The sequence below is a fragment of the Schistocerca serialis genome, chromosome 2 (assembly GCF_023864345.2).
Source record: "Schistocerca serialis cubense isolate TAMUIC-IGC-003099 chromosome 2, iqSchSeri2.2, whole genome shotgun sequence".
Lineage (NCBI taxonomy): Eukaryota > Metazoa > Arthropoda > Insecta > Orthoptera > Acrididae > Schistocerca > Schistocerca serialis.
In genome coordinates, this window is record NC_064639.1 from 91,722,913 (window position 1) to 91,746,077 (window position 23,165).

Sequence of the window (23,165 nt, forward strand, 5' to 3'; positions counted from 1 at the left end):
TCTATAAAGATTTCATTTATATATACACTCCTGGAAATTGAAATAAGAACACCGTGAATTCATTGTCCCAGGAAGGGGAAACTTTACTGACACATTCCTGGGGTCAGATACATCACATGGTCACACTGACAGAACCACAGGCACATAGACACAGGCAACAGAGCATGCACAATGTCGGCACTAGTACAGTGTATATCCACCTTTCGCAGCAATGCAGGCTGCTATTCTCCCATGGAGACGATCGTAGAGATGCTGGATGTAGTCCTGTGGAACGGCTTGCCATGCCATTTCCACCTGGCGCCTCAGTTGGACCAGCGTTCATGCTGGACGTGCAGACCGCGTGAGACGACGCTTCATCCAGTCCCAAACATGCTCAATGGGGGACAGATCCGGAGATCTTGCTGGCCAGGGTAGTTGACTTACACCTTCTAGAGCACGTTGGGTGGCACGGGATACATGCGGACGTGCATTGTCCTGTTGGAACAGCAAGTTCCCTTGCCGGTCTAGGAATGGTAGAACGATGGGTTCGATGACGGTTTGGATGTACCGTGCACTATTCAGTGTCCCCTCGACGATCACCAGTGGTGTACGGCCAGTGTAGGAGATCGCTCCCCACACCATGATGCCGGGTGTTGGCCCTGTGTGCCTCGGTCGTATGCAGTCCTGATTGTGGCGCTCACCTGCACGGCGCCAAACACGCATACGACCATCATTGGCACCAAGGCAGAAGCGACTCTCATCGCTGAAGACGACACGTCTCCATTCGTCCCTCCATTCACGCCTGTCGCGACAGCACTGGAGGCGGGCTGCACGATGTTGGGGCGTGAGCGAAAGACGGCCTAACGGTGTGCGGGACCGTAGCCCAGCTTCATGGAGACGGTTGCGAATGGTCCTCGCCGATACCCCAGGAGCAACAGTGTCCCTAATTTGCTGGGAAGTGGCGGTGCGGTCCCCTACGGCACTGCGTAGGATCCTACGGTCTTGGCGTGCATCCGTGCGTCGCTGCGGTCAGGTCCCAGGTCGACGGGCACGTGCACCTTCCGCCGACCACTGGCGACAACATCGATGTACTGTGGAGACCTCACGCCCCACGTGTTGAGCAATTCGGCGGTACGTCCACCCGGCCTCCCGCATGCCCACTATACGCCCTCGCTCAAAGTCCGTCAACTGCACATACGGTTCACGGCCACGCTGTCGCGGCATGCTACCAGTGTTAAAGACTGCGATGGAGCTCCGTATGCCACGGCAAACTGGCTGACACTGACGGCGGCGGTGCACAAATGCTGCGCAGCTAGCGCCATTCGACGGCCAACACCGCGGTTCCTGGTGTGTCCGCTGTGCCGTGCGTGTGATCATTGCTTGTACAGCCCTCTCGCAGTGTCCGGAGCAAGTATGGTGGGTCTGACACACCGGTGTCAATGTGTTCTTTTTTCCATTTCCAGGAGTGTATATATCTGCCTTCGTCCTCTCATTTCTATATCACCTAACTTCTTCTACAAAAATTTTTTACTTTATACACTCCTGGAAATGGAAAAAAGAACACATTGACACCGGTGTGTCAGACCCACCATACTTGCTCCGGACACTGCGAGAGGGCTGTACAAGCAATGATCACACGCACGGCACAGCGGACACACCAGGAACCGCGGTGTTGGCCGTCGAATGGCGCTAGCTGCGCAGCATTTGTGCACCGCCGCCGTCAGTGTCAGCCAGTTTGCCGTGGCATACGGAGCTCCATCGCAGTCTTTAACACTGGTAGCATTCCGCGACAGCGTGGACGTGAACCGTATGTGCAGTTGACGGACTTTGAGCGAGGGCGTATAGTGGGCATGCGGGAGGCCGGGTGGACGTACCGCCGAATTGCTCAACACGTGGGGCGTGAGGTCTCCACAGTACATCGATGTTGTCGCCAGTGGTCGGCGGAAGGTGCACGTGCCCGTCGACCTGGGACCGGACCGCAGCGACGCACGGATGCACACCAAGACCGTAGGATCCTACGCAGTGCCGTAGGGGACCGCACCGCCACTTCCCAGCAAATTAGGGACACTGTTGCTCCTGGGGTATCGGCGAGGACCATTCGCAACCGTCTCCATGAAGCTGGGCTACGGTCCCGCACACCGTTAGGCCGTCTTCCGCTCACGCCCCAACATCGTGCAGTCCGCCTCCAGTGGTGTCGCGACAGGCGTGAATGGAGGGACGAATGGAGACGTGTCGTCTTCAGCGATGAGAGTCGCTTCTGCCTTGGTGCCATTGATGGTCGAATGCGTGTTTGGCGCCGTGCAGGTGAGCGCCACAATCAGGACTGCATACGACCGAGGCACACAGGGCCAACACCCGGCATCATGGTGTGGGGAGCGATCTCCTACACTGGCCGTACACCACTGGTGATCGTCGAGGGGACACTGAATAGTGCACGGTACATCCAAACCGTCATCGAACCCATCGTTCTACCATTCCTAGACCGGCAAGGGAACTTGCTGTTCCAACAGGACAGTGCACGTCCGCATGTATCCCGTGCCACCCAACGTGCTCTAGAAGGTGTAAGTCAACTACCCTGGCCAGCAAGATCTCCGGATCTGTCCCCCATTGAGCATGTTTGGGACTGGATGAAGCGTCGTCTCACGCGGTCTGCACGTCCAACACGAACGCTGGTCCAACTGAGGCGCCAGGTGGAAATGGCATGGCAAGCCGTTCCACAGGACTACATCCAGCATCTCTACGATCGTCTCCATGGGAGAATAGCAGCCTGCATTGCTGCGAAAGGTGGATATACACTGTACTAGTGCCGACATTGTGCATGCTCTGTTGCCTGTGTCTATGTGCCTGTGGTTCTGTCAGTGTGATCATGTGATGTATCTGACCCCAGGAATGTGTCAATAAAGTTTTCCCTTCCTGGGACAATGAATTCACGGTGTTCTTATTTCAATTTCCAGGAGTGTATTATACTCATTACATTCCATCTTTCTAGATTACATCGGCCCAGCGCTAGAAGAGCTTGATCGCCAACTCGAAATAGAGAGAGCTCGTCGTGAATGTAAGTACATCTCTAATAATAATAAAAATCATGCTCGCTAAAAAAATTAAATAATTTTTTCTTCTAGTTCTTTTAATATATACCCTTCTTCCTAGTGTATTGATCTAGGCTTAACATATATTTTGTTTCTAGATCATTCTAATTCCGCGCAGAGCGAGAGAGCCAAACACAGTAATAACTTTTTACATGAGGACGAACTGGACATGCCTGACTGGCTTGAGGGGCTTGTCGAATGCGGCAATGAACTGCTGAAGCCGTGGAATGAGATCGGAGAAGGTGAATAGTTTTCATCATTAGTCCAAAATAATTACCATTATTGACAGTTGTAATAATTACTATTACTTATCCCTCTTTTAAATCCAGTTCATTAAACTTACATTTATGTTACAGGTATATCACACGGCGTTGCCCGTGTTCCGCGAGCGGCGGTTGCAGACGCGGGGCTGGATGGTGGGCGAGGACACGCCCCACCTCGCATCGCACCGATCACCGCAGCTCGACAGGCCGCGGCGGCGGCGGCGGCCCAAACTATCTGGCGTCCATGGGCATCCCAACAAGTGGGTAGCAGCACTGCCAGGGTTCCCTCGCAGCGGCCAACACGTGTGGGCGAAGCTGCAGCTGGCAAGATCGCCGAACCTCTGCCCGGCTGCTCGCACTGGCCGCCTACAGCCGCCGCAAGGGGGGCGGTCGCCACCGCCGCTACCAAGGTCACGCAGCCTGGCTGCCCCACTGACCTCTCGTCGCCGCATCCTCCACCTCCCGAAGCTGACTGCCCACGACACCGCCAGCACAAGGTTCGTGTACCGAGATGCATTTCCCTCCCATTAAATGATGATGATGACGCACCATCGCCAACAGCGTCATCCACCGGTGGCCCCCCCAGTATCATTAGCAGTAATAGTATTAGTGATCATCCTGTGGCTAGTGGCAGTTCTCTAACCCGCCCTTTTAGTGAAGTAGATCAGGTCGGTGACACCATACCTCAGTTGCAGTACTTGGCGATTGACGACGCCTTCGAGGAGCGAATCTCGGTCACTCGCATCGAAAACCCGGCAGGAGGGTACCGCGATCCTGTTGGATTTTTAAACGCATGCCTCCCTGTCCTGGAAACCGAGCCCCTCAGGGTAGTCGATAATACGCGTTATCCCGCCGTTAAGTGCAGTGCAGTGCTCTGCATTGAGTTATCGCACCCCCCCCCCCCTCCCCCAAAGTTCAGTCTGGTCAGGAAGAGACCAGCATTTTTTATCTTTGGGGGGGATAATGGCGTGATAACGCCGAGTGGTTCCGTAAATCCACCTTGAGTGTCATATTGGGCCGCTTTTCCGAGATGGAAGTCAAAGGCTCAGCTAAGGCACTCAGCAGAATTCTACACCTGTACATCCATATATATGTCCACGATCCATTAAATGTAGGGTCTAGCTATATCAAGCTCCCTAAAGATATAGCTAATAAACAAGCGTGCATTAATGTCCAAAATACAAAAGATCAGGCTTGTTTTGCATTGTCAATCCTGGCTTGCGAAAGAAAGTATAATTATAGAGATCGCCCTTCTCTTCCAGGTACATACAAAGTCAGTGATATTAACACATATTATAACTTTGATGGTATTGAGTTCCCCATCAAGATCCGGGACATACCTAAATTCGAGGCACAAAATACCGGAATATCGGCACATGTTTATGGCCTGGAGAAGAAGAAGAGCAAGTCAGACGAGCAAGACAAGCATGTCGTAGTCGGCCCCCTCCATTTCTCAAAATTTGCCGGTGAGCGTGAGCTGCATGTAAATATGCTTCTCTTTTCTGAAGGTGAACGTTATCACTATGTCTGGATCAAGGACATGTCCCGACTCCTTTCCGCCCAACTATCAACTGATTGTCGTGTAAAACATATTTGTTTAAGGTGCCCCAATTATTTCTCCTCTGAACAGTTATTAGATACGCATCTAGTAGACTGTACTTCCAAGGACACGGTACGTGTTATTATGCCCACGGAGGAAAACAAATTTATAAAGTTTAGTAATGCTCACCAGCAGGAGCGGTGTCCGTTTGTTGTGTACGCCGACTTTGAGTGCCTCCTCGCTCCTGTGACCCACTGTGAAGGCGATCCTACGACCTCACACACCACCTTTACAGAAAAACACGTACCTTATGCGGCAGCGTACCAAATTGTATCGTCATATGACACCAACCTTAACCGATACAAATCTTACGTCGGCGATAATCCATCGATTTGGTTGCTCTCTGAGCTTGAAAAATTTTCACTGGAAGTTGATAAGCTGTACAGCGGCAACGTTCCAATGACCAAATCGAAGGAGAATGGAGATTTGTATAATAAAGCCACCGAGTGTCATATTTGTGGGCTGCCGTTGGACAGAAAAGCGGAAACTCCTCGTAGGGACTACTGTCATCTTACAGGGAAATTCCGTGGCACTGCTCACAATGCGTGCAATTTGAAGTACCAATTACCTAGGCACATACCAGTTTTCTTTAATTGAAGTGGGTATGATGCTCATTTTCTAGTTGAGCACTTAGCCGATTTCGGTTTGGAGAAAGATCAGGTGAGTGTCCTACCTGAAAGCGTCGAGAAGTATATATCATTCTTCAAACGAATGACGTCAAGAATTACGCTGCGCTTCCTCGATACACTACGTTTTATGTAGGTACCACTACAGAAACTTGTTGAAACTCTATCTCCGGCGGATATGCATATCACTCGAGCTGCATTTCCCGCCGAGGAAAAGTTTCAACTTGTGACTAGGAAAGGGATTTTTCCATATGAGTATGTGAATAGTATGGTCAAACTCGACGAAACCAGGCTACCCGACATAACTGCATTCTCCAGCAACCTCACAGGCGACACGATAACGAATGCAGAGTATGAGCATGCCGTGAATGTCTGGCGGGAATTCAACATTTCTAATTTAGGAGAGTACGCACGTCTTTACATAGACACAGACGTGCGCTTGCTTGCGGACGTTTCCGAGAAGTTCCGGAGTCTATGTATGGTCACATATTCTCTGGACCCTGCCTTATATTACACGGCACGGGGGTTGTCTTGGGAAGCGATGCTCAAGAAAACGAAGTGCAGTATCGAATTATTGACCGATCCTGACATGCTTCTTTTCTTTGAGCGAGGGATCTGTGGGGGGGCTCTGCCAATGTATTCATAGACACGCGAAAGAAAATAACCCACGGATGGGTGACTGGTTTAACGCATCCCTTGATTCAAGTTATATAATGTATCTAGATGTGAATAACTTATATGGACATGCTATGAAGGAATGTCTGCCTATTCGCGAGTTTCGCTGGCTGTCCGAAGATGAATGCAAGGGATTAGGTGGAAAAATCGGGGCCGGGGGGGGGGTATGGCCGCCGATTCTGATGTAGAGTATGATGTGGAGGCAGAACTCACATATCCTATTAGTTTGCATGACGCGCATGCCGATTTGCCGCTGTGTCCAGAGCAACTAGTTCCGCGAGGAGGTTCCACACCGAAACTGATGACAACGCTGGGGGGGGGGGGGGGGGGCAAGCAGAGGTACATGATTCACTATCTTAACCTCCAGCAATGGAGCTGGTTAAAATCACCCGGGCCATCTCCTTCAAGCAGTGCCGCTGGTTGAAGGAGTATGTTGATCTGAATACGAGACAGAGAACTTCCGTGTCGTGTGACTTTGAGAAAGATTTTTATAAATTAATGAATAATTCAATTTTCAGAGAAACTATGGAGAATTTGAGGGGACGACGTGAAATTTTTATTATAACGCAATGGGATGGGCGTTATGGCATACGAAAATGCATTGCCAGACCAAATTTTAAATGCGTCACTATTTTCAATAAGAATTTTGTTGCTGTGGAGATGGCTAAAACTGCAGTAGAGTTTACTAAACCTATCTATGTGGGGATGTGCATACTAGACCTATCCAAACTCCACATGTACCGCTTTCATTATGAGTTTGCGAAAACTCATTTCGCAGATCCTAAATTACTTTGTATGGATACAGATAGTTTCATCTATTGGGTGAAGAACTGCGATCCATATAAAGTAATTAGGTACCACGCCAATGAATTCGACACGTCTTCTTATGCGGCCGATAATCCTTATGGTATTGTTCTGCAAAACAAGAAGGTTATCGGTCTCAGGAAAGACGAGACGAATGGATTGCCGATTGTGTAGTTTGTAGGTCTTCGGTCCAAGATGTATGCGTATCGCACATTGGAATGTCCCACTCAGAGACGGGCTAAGGGGGTACGACGGATGGCATCACGAGCTCTGTCTATCGAAGACTATTTGCGGTGCCTACGTGGTGATGTTCGCGGTGATGAGCTGCAGCCGCCGCATATTGTCCGGCAAAGTAGTATTTGATCGATAGCGCACGAGGTGTACACTGTGCTGCAGTTTAAAATCGGTCTGTCGCATCATGACGATAAAAGGGTCACCTGTGATGACGTCATTGAAACTCGCCCGTACTCACACTACTCACTTGTAGCGAGAGAAGGGGTGGGGGACTCGGATTGAGAGAGAGAGAGAGAGAGAGAGAGAGAGAGAGAGAGAGAGAGACGGCGAGGGTGTCTGCAGAGTAGTAGTATGACTTTTCTATCATAGTGTGAATATTGAGTGAGAGTGTTTTGTAGTGTGTATCAGCTTGCGTACTTCCGTGTATGTCTGAGTTTGTGTGAATGTGTATGAGCCTGTGTTAAGTGTGCATTTTACGAAAATACAATTTTCGCAGTTCGTATCTGCTTTGATCTTAGTAGTAGTTGTAAGTTTCACCTGCCGCTAGTCATCCAGTTAGAATTAGTTTTTTAAGAATGTGAGTTCCACCAGTTAAATTCTTTATATATACTTGACAGTGCAAAAAAAAATCTTTATACCGAGAAACATGTGTTCACCTGCTTGTTGTAGTGGAAAATGTCTAGAGCCACTTACTTCAATGAAATATAATTTAAATTGCTAGTGGAAAATGTTTTAGAGCCACTATCTTGAACTAAAAATACATTTGCCTTCAGTTAAAAAAGTGCTTCCAGTGGAACTTCACTAGAGATATTATTTACCTTGTAAGATAATATAATTACGTTCTAGTATCTCTGATTTAGTTTTATATATATATATATATATATATATATATATATATATATATATATATATATATATATATATATAGTAAAGTGCTTATGTATTTATGAATAATGTAAAAACACGTATCTGCAAAGATCAGAACTTTCATATTTTTACTTGAAGACAAATAATGTATCTGTAAACTCATATAATGTGAAAAAAAGTGAATCATTTTCCTGTAAACTGATATGTCGCAAACAAAATCTGAATTGAATAAAAAATTCAATAATTTTATTGTAAAAAAATAAGCCCCGAGTTTGTTATTATTTGACCCTCAATCATGATCCATATACGTCGCACTGGCACAGAGAGAGACCTATAAGATTTTTACTGATTTAAAGACAGAGATGAAATCTGAATGAGGCGTGCTGGACTTGGTCCGCCGGTCACAAACAGACCCCGCCACTCTCTTTGTGGTGCTGTCACTTTAAACGGCGGGCATCTGGCGAAGCCGACCCTAGCACTCTCTCTTTCAGGTCCTGTCACTTTCAACGGTTGAATCGTCACTTTCAACGGTTGACTCATCGCCGCGCCGGCGAGGTGGAAGCAGATGAACTGTCTCAGACAGCTCCAGTGGAATGCGCTTCGCTTCACGAACAGGATCACCGATAAACTTATTTCTATGGAAGTAGGTGTCACAGAAAGAAAACAACAAGATTTCTTATGGAGAAAAAAATTATTTATTTATTTGTGAGCTATTTTAAAAGTAATTTTACATTTTCAGGTGCTGACACAAAACTATTTTTTTCTTCTTCACAAGTTCACTGTCTAAGTTGATGGATAGGTGGACAATCATAGTATTCCAGGTTCTGGATAGCCACATATTTGAAGATTCGACGTAGCCAGCTACTCTTCTCATCGCCTTTAACGTAGATTACTGTCTCCTTGTGATCAAACACTCTCAGCAATTGCAGCAAATGTTTATAAGAGATGCCAGGGGCGTCCCACTTAATCCCATGATAGAATCTTGTTAGCCACATCGCGCTTCTGACTGTCTTATTGCACTTGACGTCTTTAAATGGTTTCGGTGATTCAACTCTTGATACAAATGTCCCTATTACTCCATCACTTTGCGTGAATGCTATTAACGCACAGTCTTTAATTATGAAACACTTGCACTCATCATAGTAAAATGCTTGAACGTCAGCTACAATCCTCTCACCTTCAGGTAACTTCGTGATCTACGCTAGAGCTAGCAGAGTGCGTATTAATTTATACAACTCATTGCACTACATTAGTGAGCGGACAATAGTTAACGAGACGATCATGCAAAACGAGAGCATATGCTGAAGTCTGATCAGGGAAGTTTGCTGAAGATTCAAATTCAATCCGTACATCTATAGGTCCTGATTTAATTATCTCATTCTGTTTTGAGCAGTCAATCACGATTATTGGCGCTAGCTTCTTGAAACTCTGTGGGCTGAGTAGGAATCCTTCATTTTCAACACCTTCGTAGTAAGATGCTCGGAATCTCGCATACATGTCAAATGCCAGACAGTATACATTGCTGTCCAACTGTAGATGTAGATTCTCATATGGGTAGTATTCTGAATTCAAGTAGACTCTGGCGTTAGTTAACTTGCAGTGGTCAAATTCAGTTGAGTCCTTTGATACGTTAGCACGCCTTTGAGTTTGAAATGCTAGTATGATGAATCGAGGTGCTTCCAACTGCACTGATGTTTTAATAGCCCAAGTATGTGTGGACGCTGTAGGTAGGACTGGATATTCAAAAAGCTCCCATTATCGGAAAGTTAGTGGTAGGTAGGTGCCAGCATTCAGAACTTTAAAGAGCTTCAAGCTCTCCTCGTCGGCAACGGTGATGTGAGGCATCTTCCATGATATGCTATTAATCTTGAATTGAACATTCTCTGCAGCTGTTTGAGAGAATGAATTCGCGTCACTTGCACTTCTCACCAAAATAAGTTCCTGTTTAGCGTTGATAATTATTCGCTGCATATCCTCAAAATAACCCATAAGCATTTTTAGTGGCACGCACGCGGTAAATCGGCTTTGTCTACCCTCTCCATCCGCTGCATCTACACTCCTGGAAATTGAAATAAGAACACCGTGAATTCATTGTCCCAGGAAGGGGAAACTTTATTGACACATTCCTGGGGTCAGATACATCACATGATCACACTGACAGAACCACAGGCACATAGACACAGGCAACAGAGCATGCACAATGTCGGCACTAGTACAGTGTATATCCACCTTTCGCAGCAATGCAGGCTGCTATTCTCCCATGGAGACGATCGTAGAGATGCTGGATGTAGTCCTGTGGAACGGCTTGCCATGCCATTTCCACCTGGCGCCTCAGTTGGACCAGCGTTCGTGCTGGACGTGCAGACCGCGTGAGACGACGCTTCATCCAGTCCCAAACATGCTCAATGGGGGACAGATCCGGAGATCTTGCTGGCCAGGGTAGTTGACTTACACCTTCTAGAGCACGTTGGGTGGCACGGGATACATGCGGACGTGCATTGTCCTGTTGGAACAGCAAGTTCCCTTGCCGGTCTAGGAATGGTAGAACGATGGGTTCGATGACGGTTTGGATGTACCGTGAACAATTCACTGTCCCCTCGACGATCACCAGTGGTGTACGGCCAGTGTAGGAGATCGCTCCCCACACCATGATGCCGGGTGTTGGCCCTGTGTGCCTCGGTCGTATGCAGTCCTGATTGTGGCGCTCACCTGCACGGCGCCAAACACGCATACGACCATCATTGGCACCAAGGCAGAAGCGACTCTCATCGCTGAAGACGACACGTCTCCATTCGTCCCTCCATTCACGCCTGTCGCGACACCACTGGAGGCGGACTGCACGATGTTGGGGCGTGAGCGGAAGACGGCCTAACGGTGTGCGGGACCGTAGCCCAGCTTCATGGAGACGGTTGCGAATGGTCCTCGCCGATACCCCAGGAGCAACAGTGTCCCTAATTTGCTGGGAAGTAGCGGTGCGGTCCCCTACGGCACTGCGTAGGATCCTACGGTCTTGGCGTGCATCCGTGCGTCGCTGCGGTCCGGTCCCAGGTCGACGGGCACGTGCACCTTCCGCCGACCACTGGCGACAACATCGATGTACTGTGGAGACCTCACGCCCCACGTGTTGAGCAATTCGGCGGTACGTCCACCCGGCCTCCCGCATGCCCACTATACGCCCTCGCTCAAAGTCCGTCAACTGCACATACGGTTCACGTCCACGCTGTCGCGGCATGCTACCAGTGTTAAAGACTGCGATGGAGCTCCGTATGCCACGGCAAACTGGCTGACACTGACGGCGGCGGTGCACAAATGCTGCGCAGCTAGCGCCATTCGACGGCCAACACCGCGGTTCCTGGTGTGTCCGCTGTGCCGTGCGTGTGATCATTGGTTGTACAGCCCTCTCGCAGTGTCCGGAGCAAGTATGGTGGGTCTGACACACCGGTGTCAATGTGTTCTTTTTTCCATTTCCAGGAGTGTATGAACCACCCAGCATTTTCCAAACTGTTTGAATCAGAGGGTGAGGCTGAAACGTACGTCTTAAGGGCTGATGTAATGCCAACATTTCTAGTTCGGTATATTTCAATTCCCTTGAGTTCGTAGAGTATCTCTTGAAACAGGAATGCTACGGCATTTTGAATGAGCTTCGAGAGCGCTATGGCAGCCCCGTCAGCTTTCTTAAATGTGTAGTCCAGATAGAGGAAGCTCTTGCTAGGCAGTGTTACCGCGTCCTGATGCTGGATAACAATCCTAATCTCATCATTTTTGTTAAATGTGCTTGAAGCGTAGGGATTGTGTGAGTGGTATTCATGACGAATAATTCGGTCATCATACTCTACTGACTGAGTTACGTTGAGTGACGTCATTCTGCGGCTTTAAGCCTGCTGAAATGAGGAATTCGTAATTAAGGCGTGTTCTCACCTTGCCCTTCCGCATTGCACTAACGGGTTGTGAGCCTGGTGTGCTAGCTTTATACCTTATTCCCATCTCGCCTTATATGCAGGCGTACAATGATCTCTTCTCCTCTATAGTTAACAAGCTGATTATTCTGATCCACAATACACAGTTCAAGGTAGTCCATGGTCTGAACAGTCATCGGGAGATATATAGCGTTTGTGGGGGCTTGAACTATTTTATACCCTGTGCCGACTGTAGGAAAGAATCCGTAAATTGAATGTATCAATTTATCGTTCAGGTATGAGTTTGTACCAATATTACACTCAACGTGGATTGTACTCATTGGGAGTATATCTACAGCATGGTCTGATAGGTAAAATTTACTTCCGTCCTTAACCAAAACACGATCCTTCGCAAAACCTAGCAGTGGATCCACTGAATGTCTCTGTGTAGAGTCGATCGTAGCACTCCCTGTCCGTATTTCAGATTTAAGGGTATTCATGTTTGCCCGTAGTTCAATACCTTTTTCTGACTGTTGTAAGAGTTCGTTTAAATCATCAATATCGTAGTCACCAGGTTGTTTTTGTAGAATCTCCTTCCGGTCGTCAATTTCAAGATGTAGTTTATTGTTGCTCTGTGTAATATTTGCAATGCTGTTATACGTTTCTAGACCAATCAGTGCAATACTCCAGTCCCCTGCACTTAAATCAGTCGGCGGAAAGTAATCTGCGCTTAATACTGATCGTCGATCTTTTAAAGTCAGAGTGTACGACATTGCATCTAAACATCAAATGACGGTCATGTGTTCAATGACCGCTCTTTCATATATCGCGCACATGATCTGACGATGACGCATTCTAGAGGGGGTTCGCCGTCGCTGTGATGAGGAACATAGCGCAGAGATGACCACAGAGATATGTGTTAAAGTCCTGATATCGCCGGACATTGTAGAAGACGCGTCTTTTGCTGGTGAAGTAGCGTTGTAATTCTTCAGGCGGCTGTAAATCGCCGAATGAATCGAAATACTGAACTCTAGCCCGCATCTCGTGGTCGTGCGGTAGCGTTCTCGCTTCCCACGCCCGGGTTCGATTCCCGGCGGGATTAGGGATTTTCTCTGCCTCGTGATGGCTGGGTGTTGTGTGCTGTCCTTAGGTTAGTTAGGTTTAACTAGTTCTAAGTTCAAGGGGACTGATGACCATAGATGTTAAGTCCCATAGTGCTCAGAGCCATTTGAACGATTTACTGAACTCTATTTGCACTTTTCTTAACATACGCAACCAAATGGGTCCCTGGACCCCCAGCAACATCTAAATTTACAATTCCGCACTCATTAATCCGCCACATGGTCTTCGGCAATGTATTCCGCATAAAGACGCCGCAGAATCCACGAATGTGAAGTTTTTGTTTAATAATTTTAACTAGATCTTTATTCGTGAGCGCTCGGTCGGGTAGGATGACTAACGGACTTTTTTTTTTTTTTATTTATGAAGCAACCTAGTCCTTTCCTGTATGGTTTCAAGTAGAGACCTTTTCCGATAGCTGCTGCCTCCATAGCGCGATTATGTCTTCTGGCTTCCTCTAGTTGGGTTTGTGCATTTTGTGCGTTTTTGACCGTTTTGGCTACAGCTGCAGCACCGCCTGTGAGTGAACCTACAGCGGACAGTGCTTCAAGGGCTGGAACGAGGAACGGGATAATTCCGCCCGAAGTCTTTGGGAGCGGTAGGACCCTAGGTGGTTTAATTGAAGTCGTGTTTTTCTTCTTGTTCCCACCATTGAACACACGTTTACCTGCAGACATCAATGTGAGAATACAGTTTTTCAAACAACCGGGTTTGTTGTTCTTCTTCCTGTTCTTCTTCGCTCGCAAAGCTGTTCGCGCTGCTTTCATAATTCGTTTGAAATTCATCACACCCAAGCCCAACTTAACTTTTTCACGCATGGTTTTATCAACCACGAATGCACCAACGCGTTGACCTATTCAGAGATCTTCTCTTCGCCTTATTTGCTTGGCTTTATCTGCTAATTTCCGGTCGGCGACGTGGCGTGCTGGGAGATACGTATTTGCTGCGTATGCAAGCCTCGTGCCAGGCGCTTCTGAAGCTTTGTTCCAGGCCCACAGATGTTATATCCGGGAATGTGCAATTCAACAGACAACTGGCTGAGAACACCACCTCCACCTCTTATTATGACGTGCCTCCTATCGTGCATGGTACGCTACTGAGGAGATAGAGGTCTACCCTCCCCGTTATATACTAACATGTCAGCTTCGATCCAACTGTTTTCTGATGATGCAAATCCTACCCATTTAACCAGTGCTCTATTCCCACGACGTCTTATCACCCGCTAGATGAGAAATACATCTGGTTCAGAACTCTTCTGCAATTCCTCCGTGTAAAAGCATCCTGCAGTTTCTTCGCCCTTGCCGTCCTTTAAGATATATGTCGTAGGGTTGGTTCGCTGCAATTTGGATACTGTGAATATCTCAGCCGACCAATTTGGTAAGTACGATTTCTCGAACGCTGTCTTGTGTTTTGAAATACGTACTAAGTCACCTATATTGAACCTCTGTTTGCGAGGGTCGAGCATTTTAATCCCTAAATATACTGTGTCCATGAGTGAATTATCGCGTACATCGATCGGTCTCATTTTTATTGTACTATGTTTTGTTCGATTATACTTTGCAATTATCTGTGGGAGGATATCTACCCACTTGTACGAACCGCGAAGATTAAACTGCATCCACATTTGAGCTTTGATTTTTCTGTTCAACCGCTCGACTACACTAGCTATAAGGTGGTTAAACGTGGAGTAGTGGTGTATGCCATACTGCGCCATCACAGTCTTGAAATGGTCATTGCAACACCCCACCGTGATCGGTTTGAAGATTGGTCGGGGATCGATTCGTTCCTGTCTGCAGCAGACACTCAAACACCACAGCAATATCTCTACCGGTTTTCGTTTTCACAGGTAATGCCCATGCGAATTTAGAGTATGTACAAATAACCATTGAAATGTGTTTCAATCCATTATTATGAGGTGAATATCGATTCATATCTACAAGATCAGCTTGCCAGAGGTCATCCATCCCTTTAATCATGATATGTCTACGAGGGTATGTTTTGCGTGCTGGCTTGTGCAGTTCTCGAACCACGGTTTCCACACTTATTCGATGATACCTCTCTCTCGAAGCTATGAGATTATGGATACAACCTCATTCGAATGAGCTGTGTTGCCCGCAGCAGCCGAAGCCATCAACAGTCGAAGTCTGTCTATTAGTTCATCTGGGTCATCGTAATATATATACTGTGGAACTTGATTGCTCACTCCTTTATGCTGAGAGTCTACACCCTCACCGACACTTTTAGTTTGCTCATTGAGTGAAGATTGTATAATGGTAGTGTATTTAGAGTTTTCAGGCTTTTTCAGTGTTCCGTCGGGATTTTTGTACAGATCAGTCAAGTTTTTCCCGATAGACTTTGGGATCATCGGTTGAGTGTTTTAAGTTTTTTGATGGCCTTAGGAAGATTAGGTTCATTAAGCCAGGTGTTCTTTTAAACTCTGTATCCCCGATGCGTATTGTGCTATCGGGTAAAGTTATAGTTTGAGAGCCCAGCATGAACGGTCTCGCCCTGCTGACACCAAATGTTCTACCTATCTTAACGGTCGGATACTGGTTGGTGAATTCTGCGATTGAGTCATTATTATGCAAAGCTATCTTGGTGATATATTCGGTAACAGGTTTAAAAGTTTCATTTAGTGTTTGCTCGCGATCTATATGCCCCAACTTCAGCAAACGTAATTTCTGTCGAATTGCTTTGCGCGCCTGATTGACATCATGCTTTGTCGGCATCTCGAAGGATACTAATCAGAGCTCTGAATATCACGTGGTTTTATATATGCTTTGTTGTACTTCTTCTTCTCCTTTTTTCCTACGCCACCTTCTTCAATAACAACGGCCTCGGCTTCTATCACACCCTCAATTGCAGTAATTCTGTTCTCTATCCGGTTTTGGTTAATGGCAAGAAGTTTCTGGGTGTCCTTTAATTCCCGTTGCAACTTTAACTAATCTGGACTCAAGATTTTTAAATTTGATATCGGTGTGCATTCAGGCACTCTGTCTTTGCACACCTTATCTCTCAGACTGAGCGTCCGCCACGCGTGCGAATTTGTCCATGGTGAAGTGTTAACTGATGGGATAAGGTATTTTCGTACGTTTATATATGGAGAAAGTCTTGGAAGTTCCTGCTATAACTACCGTCATTTAGTTTACGTGTTTTATCAATAACGAGAAAGCCGTGTTGTGCGTGGTTCCAGCAATCAGCACATATCTTTACAAATTCATTGTACGACATATCGGTCCCTCACGTGAGCATGTTAAATGTGCTTTAAATTGAGGTTGTCTTGTTTGAATGCTATAATGAGATTTGCGTTGTCCCTCACCAGCTGTTTTGGGATCCTGGAATAGGTTTGACTCAGATAAAATACATCAACACCCATATGACGGCCAAAGCAGAAATATTTACGGATTTGATCTTGCTTTTCAACAGCGACATCGTCAGATATGACAGCCGTGTTAGGCTTTACCTCTTCAGGTGGGGGGACGTCGTCGCTTTCACTGAAAGCTCTGTACGTTACACCGTCTACTCCATCTAATATTTTCTTCAGTAACTCGTACTTGGGCTTAAAGAGTGTTTTGGAGAAGACGAAAAGGTGCTCGAAGCGACTCCGTCTATGTGTGTTAACAGAGCCATGAGGACATTTATCTTACCACAGCTGGATGGACCTACAATTATAGCTCGTATGCTGTCGGGAAGGAGTGGTCCATTCTTGTTGGTCTTCTGGTCTTGGTCAACATCACAGGACGAGTCATCTACAACAAACCCCTTGAGGCGAGGGTGTTTCACCCAGCCCTCCATGATACCTATTGCGGTAGGTCAAGGTGTGGAATACGCTTTTATATGATTAAAAATATGTGTTTGTGTGTAGTCACTATAGCGCAGTCACCTTACCAACTGAGCTACAGCGGCTACACAATAGAATGAACTCGAGGTGGTCTGTTTAAAGGGAAGGCATTCATATAGATTAACGTAGGTGACATTTTGTGTTGACAAATAAAAAACATACAATGACAAATTTAATATTATAAAATAATATATTTATTTATTAAAATATTTACAAATATGATCAGCATGAGAAAAAATCAGTACATTCTTTTTTAAGCGGTGCAGCAGAAGTACATTATTTGGAAAATAGCTGCTTCTTGTATGCTTGAAATTCAGCACGTATATCTCGTAATGTTATGGGTGAATTACAATAGTCCGGTATTCCGTCAGTAAATTTGAGTTCGACATTTTCAACACTTATTCGAGGAATAGTACAAGACTTGGGCACTGGTGTTATACAAATACTAAAACAATGTTCTATATCATCTATGTGAATGCTACATGTGTGAAGCCAGTTAATTCTCTCTATCATACTAGTTAGAGCCGTGTCTAAATTGAACAAGTTATCAACAGTGGGGTGATGCATGAAAATACTATAACCATCAGCACTTTTGATTTTTAGTGTAGCATCATCATACATTGCTAGAATACTCACAGTTAGACTGCCGCAGTACATGTCCTGGTAGGAGTGGGATGGATAATTTTCGGTAGTCGTATGATTCTTGATTTGTGTTTTTAAACGACACAGTTCATCCCACTCGTAGTCAGAAAATTTCACTTTAATGTTTTTGAGCACATTTTCCAGCACTAACACAGTTGAGAGGCTACTGTATTGTGAAACTTCAAGTCCTACATGGATACGTTTTGAACCACTAACTGTTAACATAGCTTGAGGCGAATAGTAAAGGATGAGGTGAAGCGGCGGTCGGTATCTTCTCATCCATCACATCCACACCAGCGCTGTTAGCCTGCTGTTCTTGCAATGATGGTGGGACGTCCCTTGTGAGATTATGATCAGTGGACGGCGCGTACGAAGGAGCCCAGTACTGTGAAGCCTCGTCAAGCACAGCCTCTGGCACCGACATTAACACCTGGCTATCCTGCTCCAGCATGCTGGGAAGCTGAGCTACAGGATGCTGGGACCTGCTGATGCTGGCGTCACGGGTGGAGCTGCTGGAGGACCAAGACGAATATCCATAAGAAATGATGTGATGTTGGGAGAGAAATAATAATAATAGCAATATTAATAATAATAATAATAATAATAATAATTTGCTGTGGTGGTGACTGACGCTTCATCTTGACCGACAGGAACAGAGATGGAGGAGCTGCTGAGTCCTCCTTATATAGAAGCCAACTACGTCATCATGATGCTGTGCTGCTATTGGTTGAATAAGGTGAACACGTGAGCTATCGAAGTGCCCTCTAGCGGAGAACTCGTGAACTAGATCAGTTTGTTACTCTGCTGGATCGGATGCAGTCGTCTCTTGTGGGCTGGCAGCTTATATGTGGGCTTTAGAAATGGCAGACTGTTCAAACAGTAGCAGATGTTTCCATGAGATGGGTGATGCATTTTTAAAGCATTTCGTTGGAGGGAATTTATTTGGAGGACTGTGTTCTTGTTCATGTGTTCCAGGATTAATGCACGTTTCCATTCAGGATGTAGGAGGTTATGGGGGCAGTCCTCGGCTGTATGCTTGCAAACTACACTGCTGTTAAACTCATCGTGGTCGAACACCAATAACTCATCGATTGAACACATTCTGCGGGATGGGCTTCAATGGTATATACGTTGTATACGAATATGCTTAGACGGAAGCGAATTGGCGTCAACTGAACGTCTCTTGCGTTTTGGAAGCGTGAATGTTTGATGGTAAATAAGCCTGCAGTTTGCGCATGCAAATGAGCATATTCTGGTTACTGGATGCATCCTGGCTCCATCCCTCTGCATTACCGAAATCTGCTGAACAGAATTCTTGTACTTATTGCTCTGACACTCCTCCATTATCATATGCTTCCACCCTCACGCAGTGAACTGTAGCTACAGTCCTCCCTCGAATGTCTACATGAAAAGCAGTTATTTAATGCTGCTCTATCACCCACATCCATCTCTATGATCAAACACATGGCAACGACAGCTCAGCAAAGACTGAATGTGCAGGAGGACGGTAATAGTAGTTCAGTGGACGTAGCACAATTGGCTTTCTTCCCGCCAAAATCATCCATCTTTAATGACGTCACGGTGGTGTTCTCTGGCGACAAGGGCATGAAATAACACAGTTGGATTGCACACACACATGCATGATATAAATAATAATAAATAATACTAAATGATAATGAATGTTAACGAATGATATAAATAATAATAAAAACACAAGTATGGTCTTTGCATGCATTATCCTGTTAGAACTGTTAGAATTCAAACTTCCAGCCATTTTTTCTATTGGACACTTAGCTTAGTGGACGTAGCACAATTGAACTATTTTCCCGCCAAAAATTCAAACTTCCAGTCATTTTTTCTGAAGGTTAGGATAGTGGAGGTAGCACAATTGGACCATTTTACCGCCTAAATTCAAACTTCCCGACATTTTTTCTTGAGGTTAGGTTAGTGGACGTAGCACAATTGACCTATTTTCCCGCCAAAATCCGCCTTCTTGGATGATGTCATGCGATGTTGCAAAGTCTACATGCCGCCATCTTGGAAGACGTCATCGACACCATCTTGAAAAGATTTGGAAACAATGCAGCGTGTCCTGGTACATAGGTTGTCCCCCTACTCACTGCAGGTTTACTATAACCCTTGGACTTCACATTGACGATGAAACACAGAAATTGCATCGCGATTGAATACAAAAAGCACAAAGACGACTTCAGTCCAGGGGGATTAACGCGTCAAACAGTCTGTGTTGGAAACATTCCTGGGAGACCAGTAATTGGATTCTGATGGACCACGGCAAGTTTACAGTAACTTTTGGACATTCACATTGACGATGAAACCCAGAAACTGCATCGGCAATATATACAAAAGGCACAATGATGACTTCTGTCCAGGCGTAGTAGCGCGTAAAACATTCTGTGTATTGAACTTTTCCTGGGAGTGCAGTAGTAGATTCCGATGCACCGCTGCAGGTTTACATAACCCTTGGACATTTACATTGACGATGAAACACAGAAATTGCATCGCGATTGAATACAAAAAGCACAATATCGACATCAGTCCAGGGGTAGTAACGCGTCAAACAATCTGTGTTAAAACTTTACTGGGAACCAGAATCGGATTCCTATGCACCACGGAGGGTTTACTGTAATTCTGGGACGTTCACACTGACGATGAAACAAGGAAATTGCATCAGTAATGAATACAATAGGCAAAATGACGACTTCTGTCCACGCGTCAAACAGTCTGTGTTAAAACTTTACTGGGAACCAGAATCGGATTCCGATGCACCACGGAGGGTTTACTGTAATTCTGGGACGTTCACACTGACGATGAAACAAGGAAATTGCATCAGTAATGAATACAATAGGCAAAATGACGACTTCTGTCCACTGGGATAACGCGTCAAACAGTCTGTGTTGGAAACTTTCCTGGGATACCAGTATTGGTTTTCGATGCACCGCGGCATATTTACTGTATCTCTTGGATCTTCACATTGACAATGAAACATAGAAATTGCATCGCGATTGAATACAAAAAGCACAATGACGACTTGTGTCCAGGGGAAGTAACGCTTCAAACAGTCTGTGTTGGAAACTTTCCTGGGAGACCAGTATTGGATTCCGATGCAACACGGCAGGTTTACTGTAACTCTTCGGCGTTCACATTGACGATGAAACAAGGAAATTGCATTTGAAATGAAAATAATAGGCACAATGATGACTTATGTCCAGGGGGAGTAACGCGTCTAAGAGACTGTGTTGGAAACTTTCCTGGGAGACCGTTTTTGGATTCGGATGCACCATGGCAGGTTTAGTGTAGCCCTCAGACCTTCACATTGATGATGAAACACAGAAATTGCTTCGGGAATAAATACAAAAGAGACAATGAAGTCTTCTGTTCAGGGGGAGTAACGCTTCAACCATACCGTGCTTTGAACTTTTCCTGGGAGTGCAGTAGTAAATTCCGATGCACCGTTGTAGGTTTACTGTAGCCCTTGGACATTCATATTGACGATGAAACACAGAAATTGCATCGCGATTGAATACAAAATTCACAATCGCGACTTCTGTCCAGGGGGAGCAACGCGTCAAACAGTCTGTATTGGATACTTCCCTGGGAGACCAGAATTGGATTCCGATGCACCACGGCAGGTTTACTGTAACTCTTGGACTATCACGTTGACGATGATACAAGGAAATGGCAACCGGGAATGAAAACAATACGCACAACGACGACCTCTGTCCAGGAGGACTAACGCGTCAAATAGTCTGTGTTGGAAACTTTCCTTAGAGACCAGTACTGGATTGCGATGCACCACGGCAGGTTTACTTTAACTCTTGGAGGTTCACATTGTCGATGAAACAAGGAAATTGCATTGGGAATGAACACAATAGGCACCATGCAGTCTTCTGTCCATTGGGAGTAGCGCTTCAAACATTCTGTGCTTAGAACGTTTCTTGGGAGTCCAGTGGTAGATTCGGACGCGCAACTGCAGGTCTGCTGTAATCACAAGGAGGATGAAACACAGAAATTGCATCGGAGTTGAATATAAAAGGCATAATTCCTATTTCTGTCCAGGGGGATTAACGCTTTAAACAGTTTGTTTTGGGAACCTTCTGGGAGACCAGTATTACATTCCATGCACTACGGCAGTTTTACGGTAACCCTTAAACCTTGACACTGACGATGAAACACAGAAATTGCATCGGGATTGAAGCCACAAGTCACAGTGCCGCCTTATGTCTATTTGGATTAACGCTTCAATCAGCCTTTGCTGTGAACCTTTCCTGGGAGACCAGTAGTATACTCCGACGTACCACTGCAGGTTTCCTGTAACCCTTGCACCTGCTCGTTGACGATGGAACAGAGAAATTGCATTATGATTGAATACTAAAGGAATAAGACGACTTCGATCCAGGGGAGTAACGCCTCAAACATTCTATGTTGAAACCTTCCCTGGGACGTCAATATTATATTCCGAGCACAACTGCAGGCTTCCTGTAACCCTTGGGCCTTCACGTTGATGACGAAACACAGAAATTGAATCGGGATTGAATACAGAAGGCACAATGATTTCTGACCCGAGGGAGTAACGCGTCAAACAGTGTTTGTTGGAAACTTTCCTGGGAGACCAGTACTAGATTCCGATGCACCACGGCTTGTTTACTGTAACTCTTGGACGTACACATTGACGATGAAACAAAGAAATTGCATAAGGAATGAGTACAAAAGGCACAAGGCCGACTTCTGTCCAGGGGAGTAGCGCTTCAACCATTCTGTGCTTTGAACTTTTCCTTCAGAAGCCAGTAGTAGATTTCGATGCACCACAGTAAGGTTTACTGTAACCATTGGACATTCACATTGACGATGAAACACAGATATTGTATCGGGACTGAATACAAAAGGCACAATGCCGACTTCCGTCAAGGAGGAGTACGCATCTAACAATTTGTGTTGGAAGCTTCCAAGCTAGTTCACTAGTAGATTCCGAAGCACCTCTGCAAGTGTACTGTAGCCCTTGGATCTTGCAATTGACGATGAAACACGGAATTTGAAACGGGATTTAATACAAAAAGCACAATGCCGACATCTGATGAGGGGAATAACGCCTCCAACACTCTGTTCTTTTAACGTTTCGTGGGAGTCCAGTGGTAGTTTCCGGTACACTACGGCAGTTTTCCTGTAATTCTTGGACCTTCATATTGACGATGAAACACGGAAATTGCATCGGGATTGAAAACAAAATGCACTAAGCCGACTTCTTTCCAGGGGAGTAAGGCTTCATACAGTCTCTGTTGGAAACTTATCTGGGAGACCAGTATTTGATTTCGATGCACAACCGCAGGTTTACCGTAACACTTGGAGCTTCACATTGACCATGAAACACTCTAATTGCATCGGGATAGAATACATAAGGCACATTGCCGACTTCTGTCCACTAGAATAACGCCTCCAACAGTCTGTGCTTTCAAACTTTCTTGGGAGTCCAATGGTAGATTCCGATGCACCACTGCAAGTTTACTGCAACCCT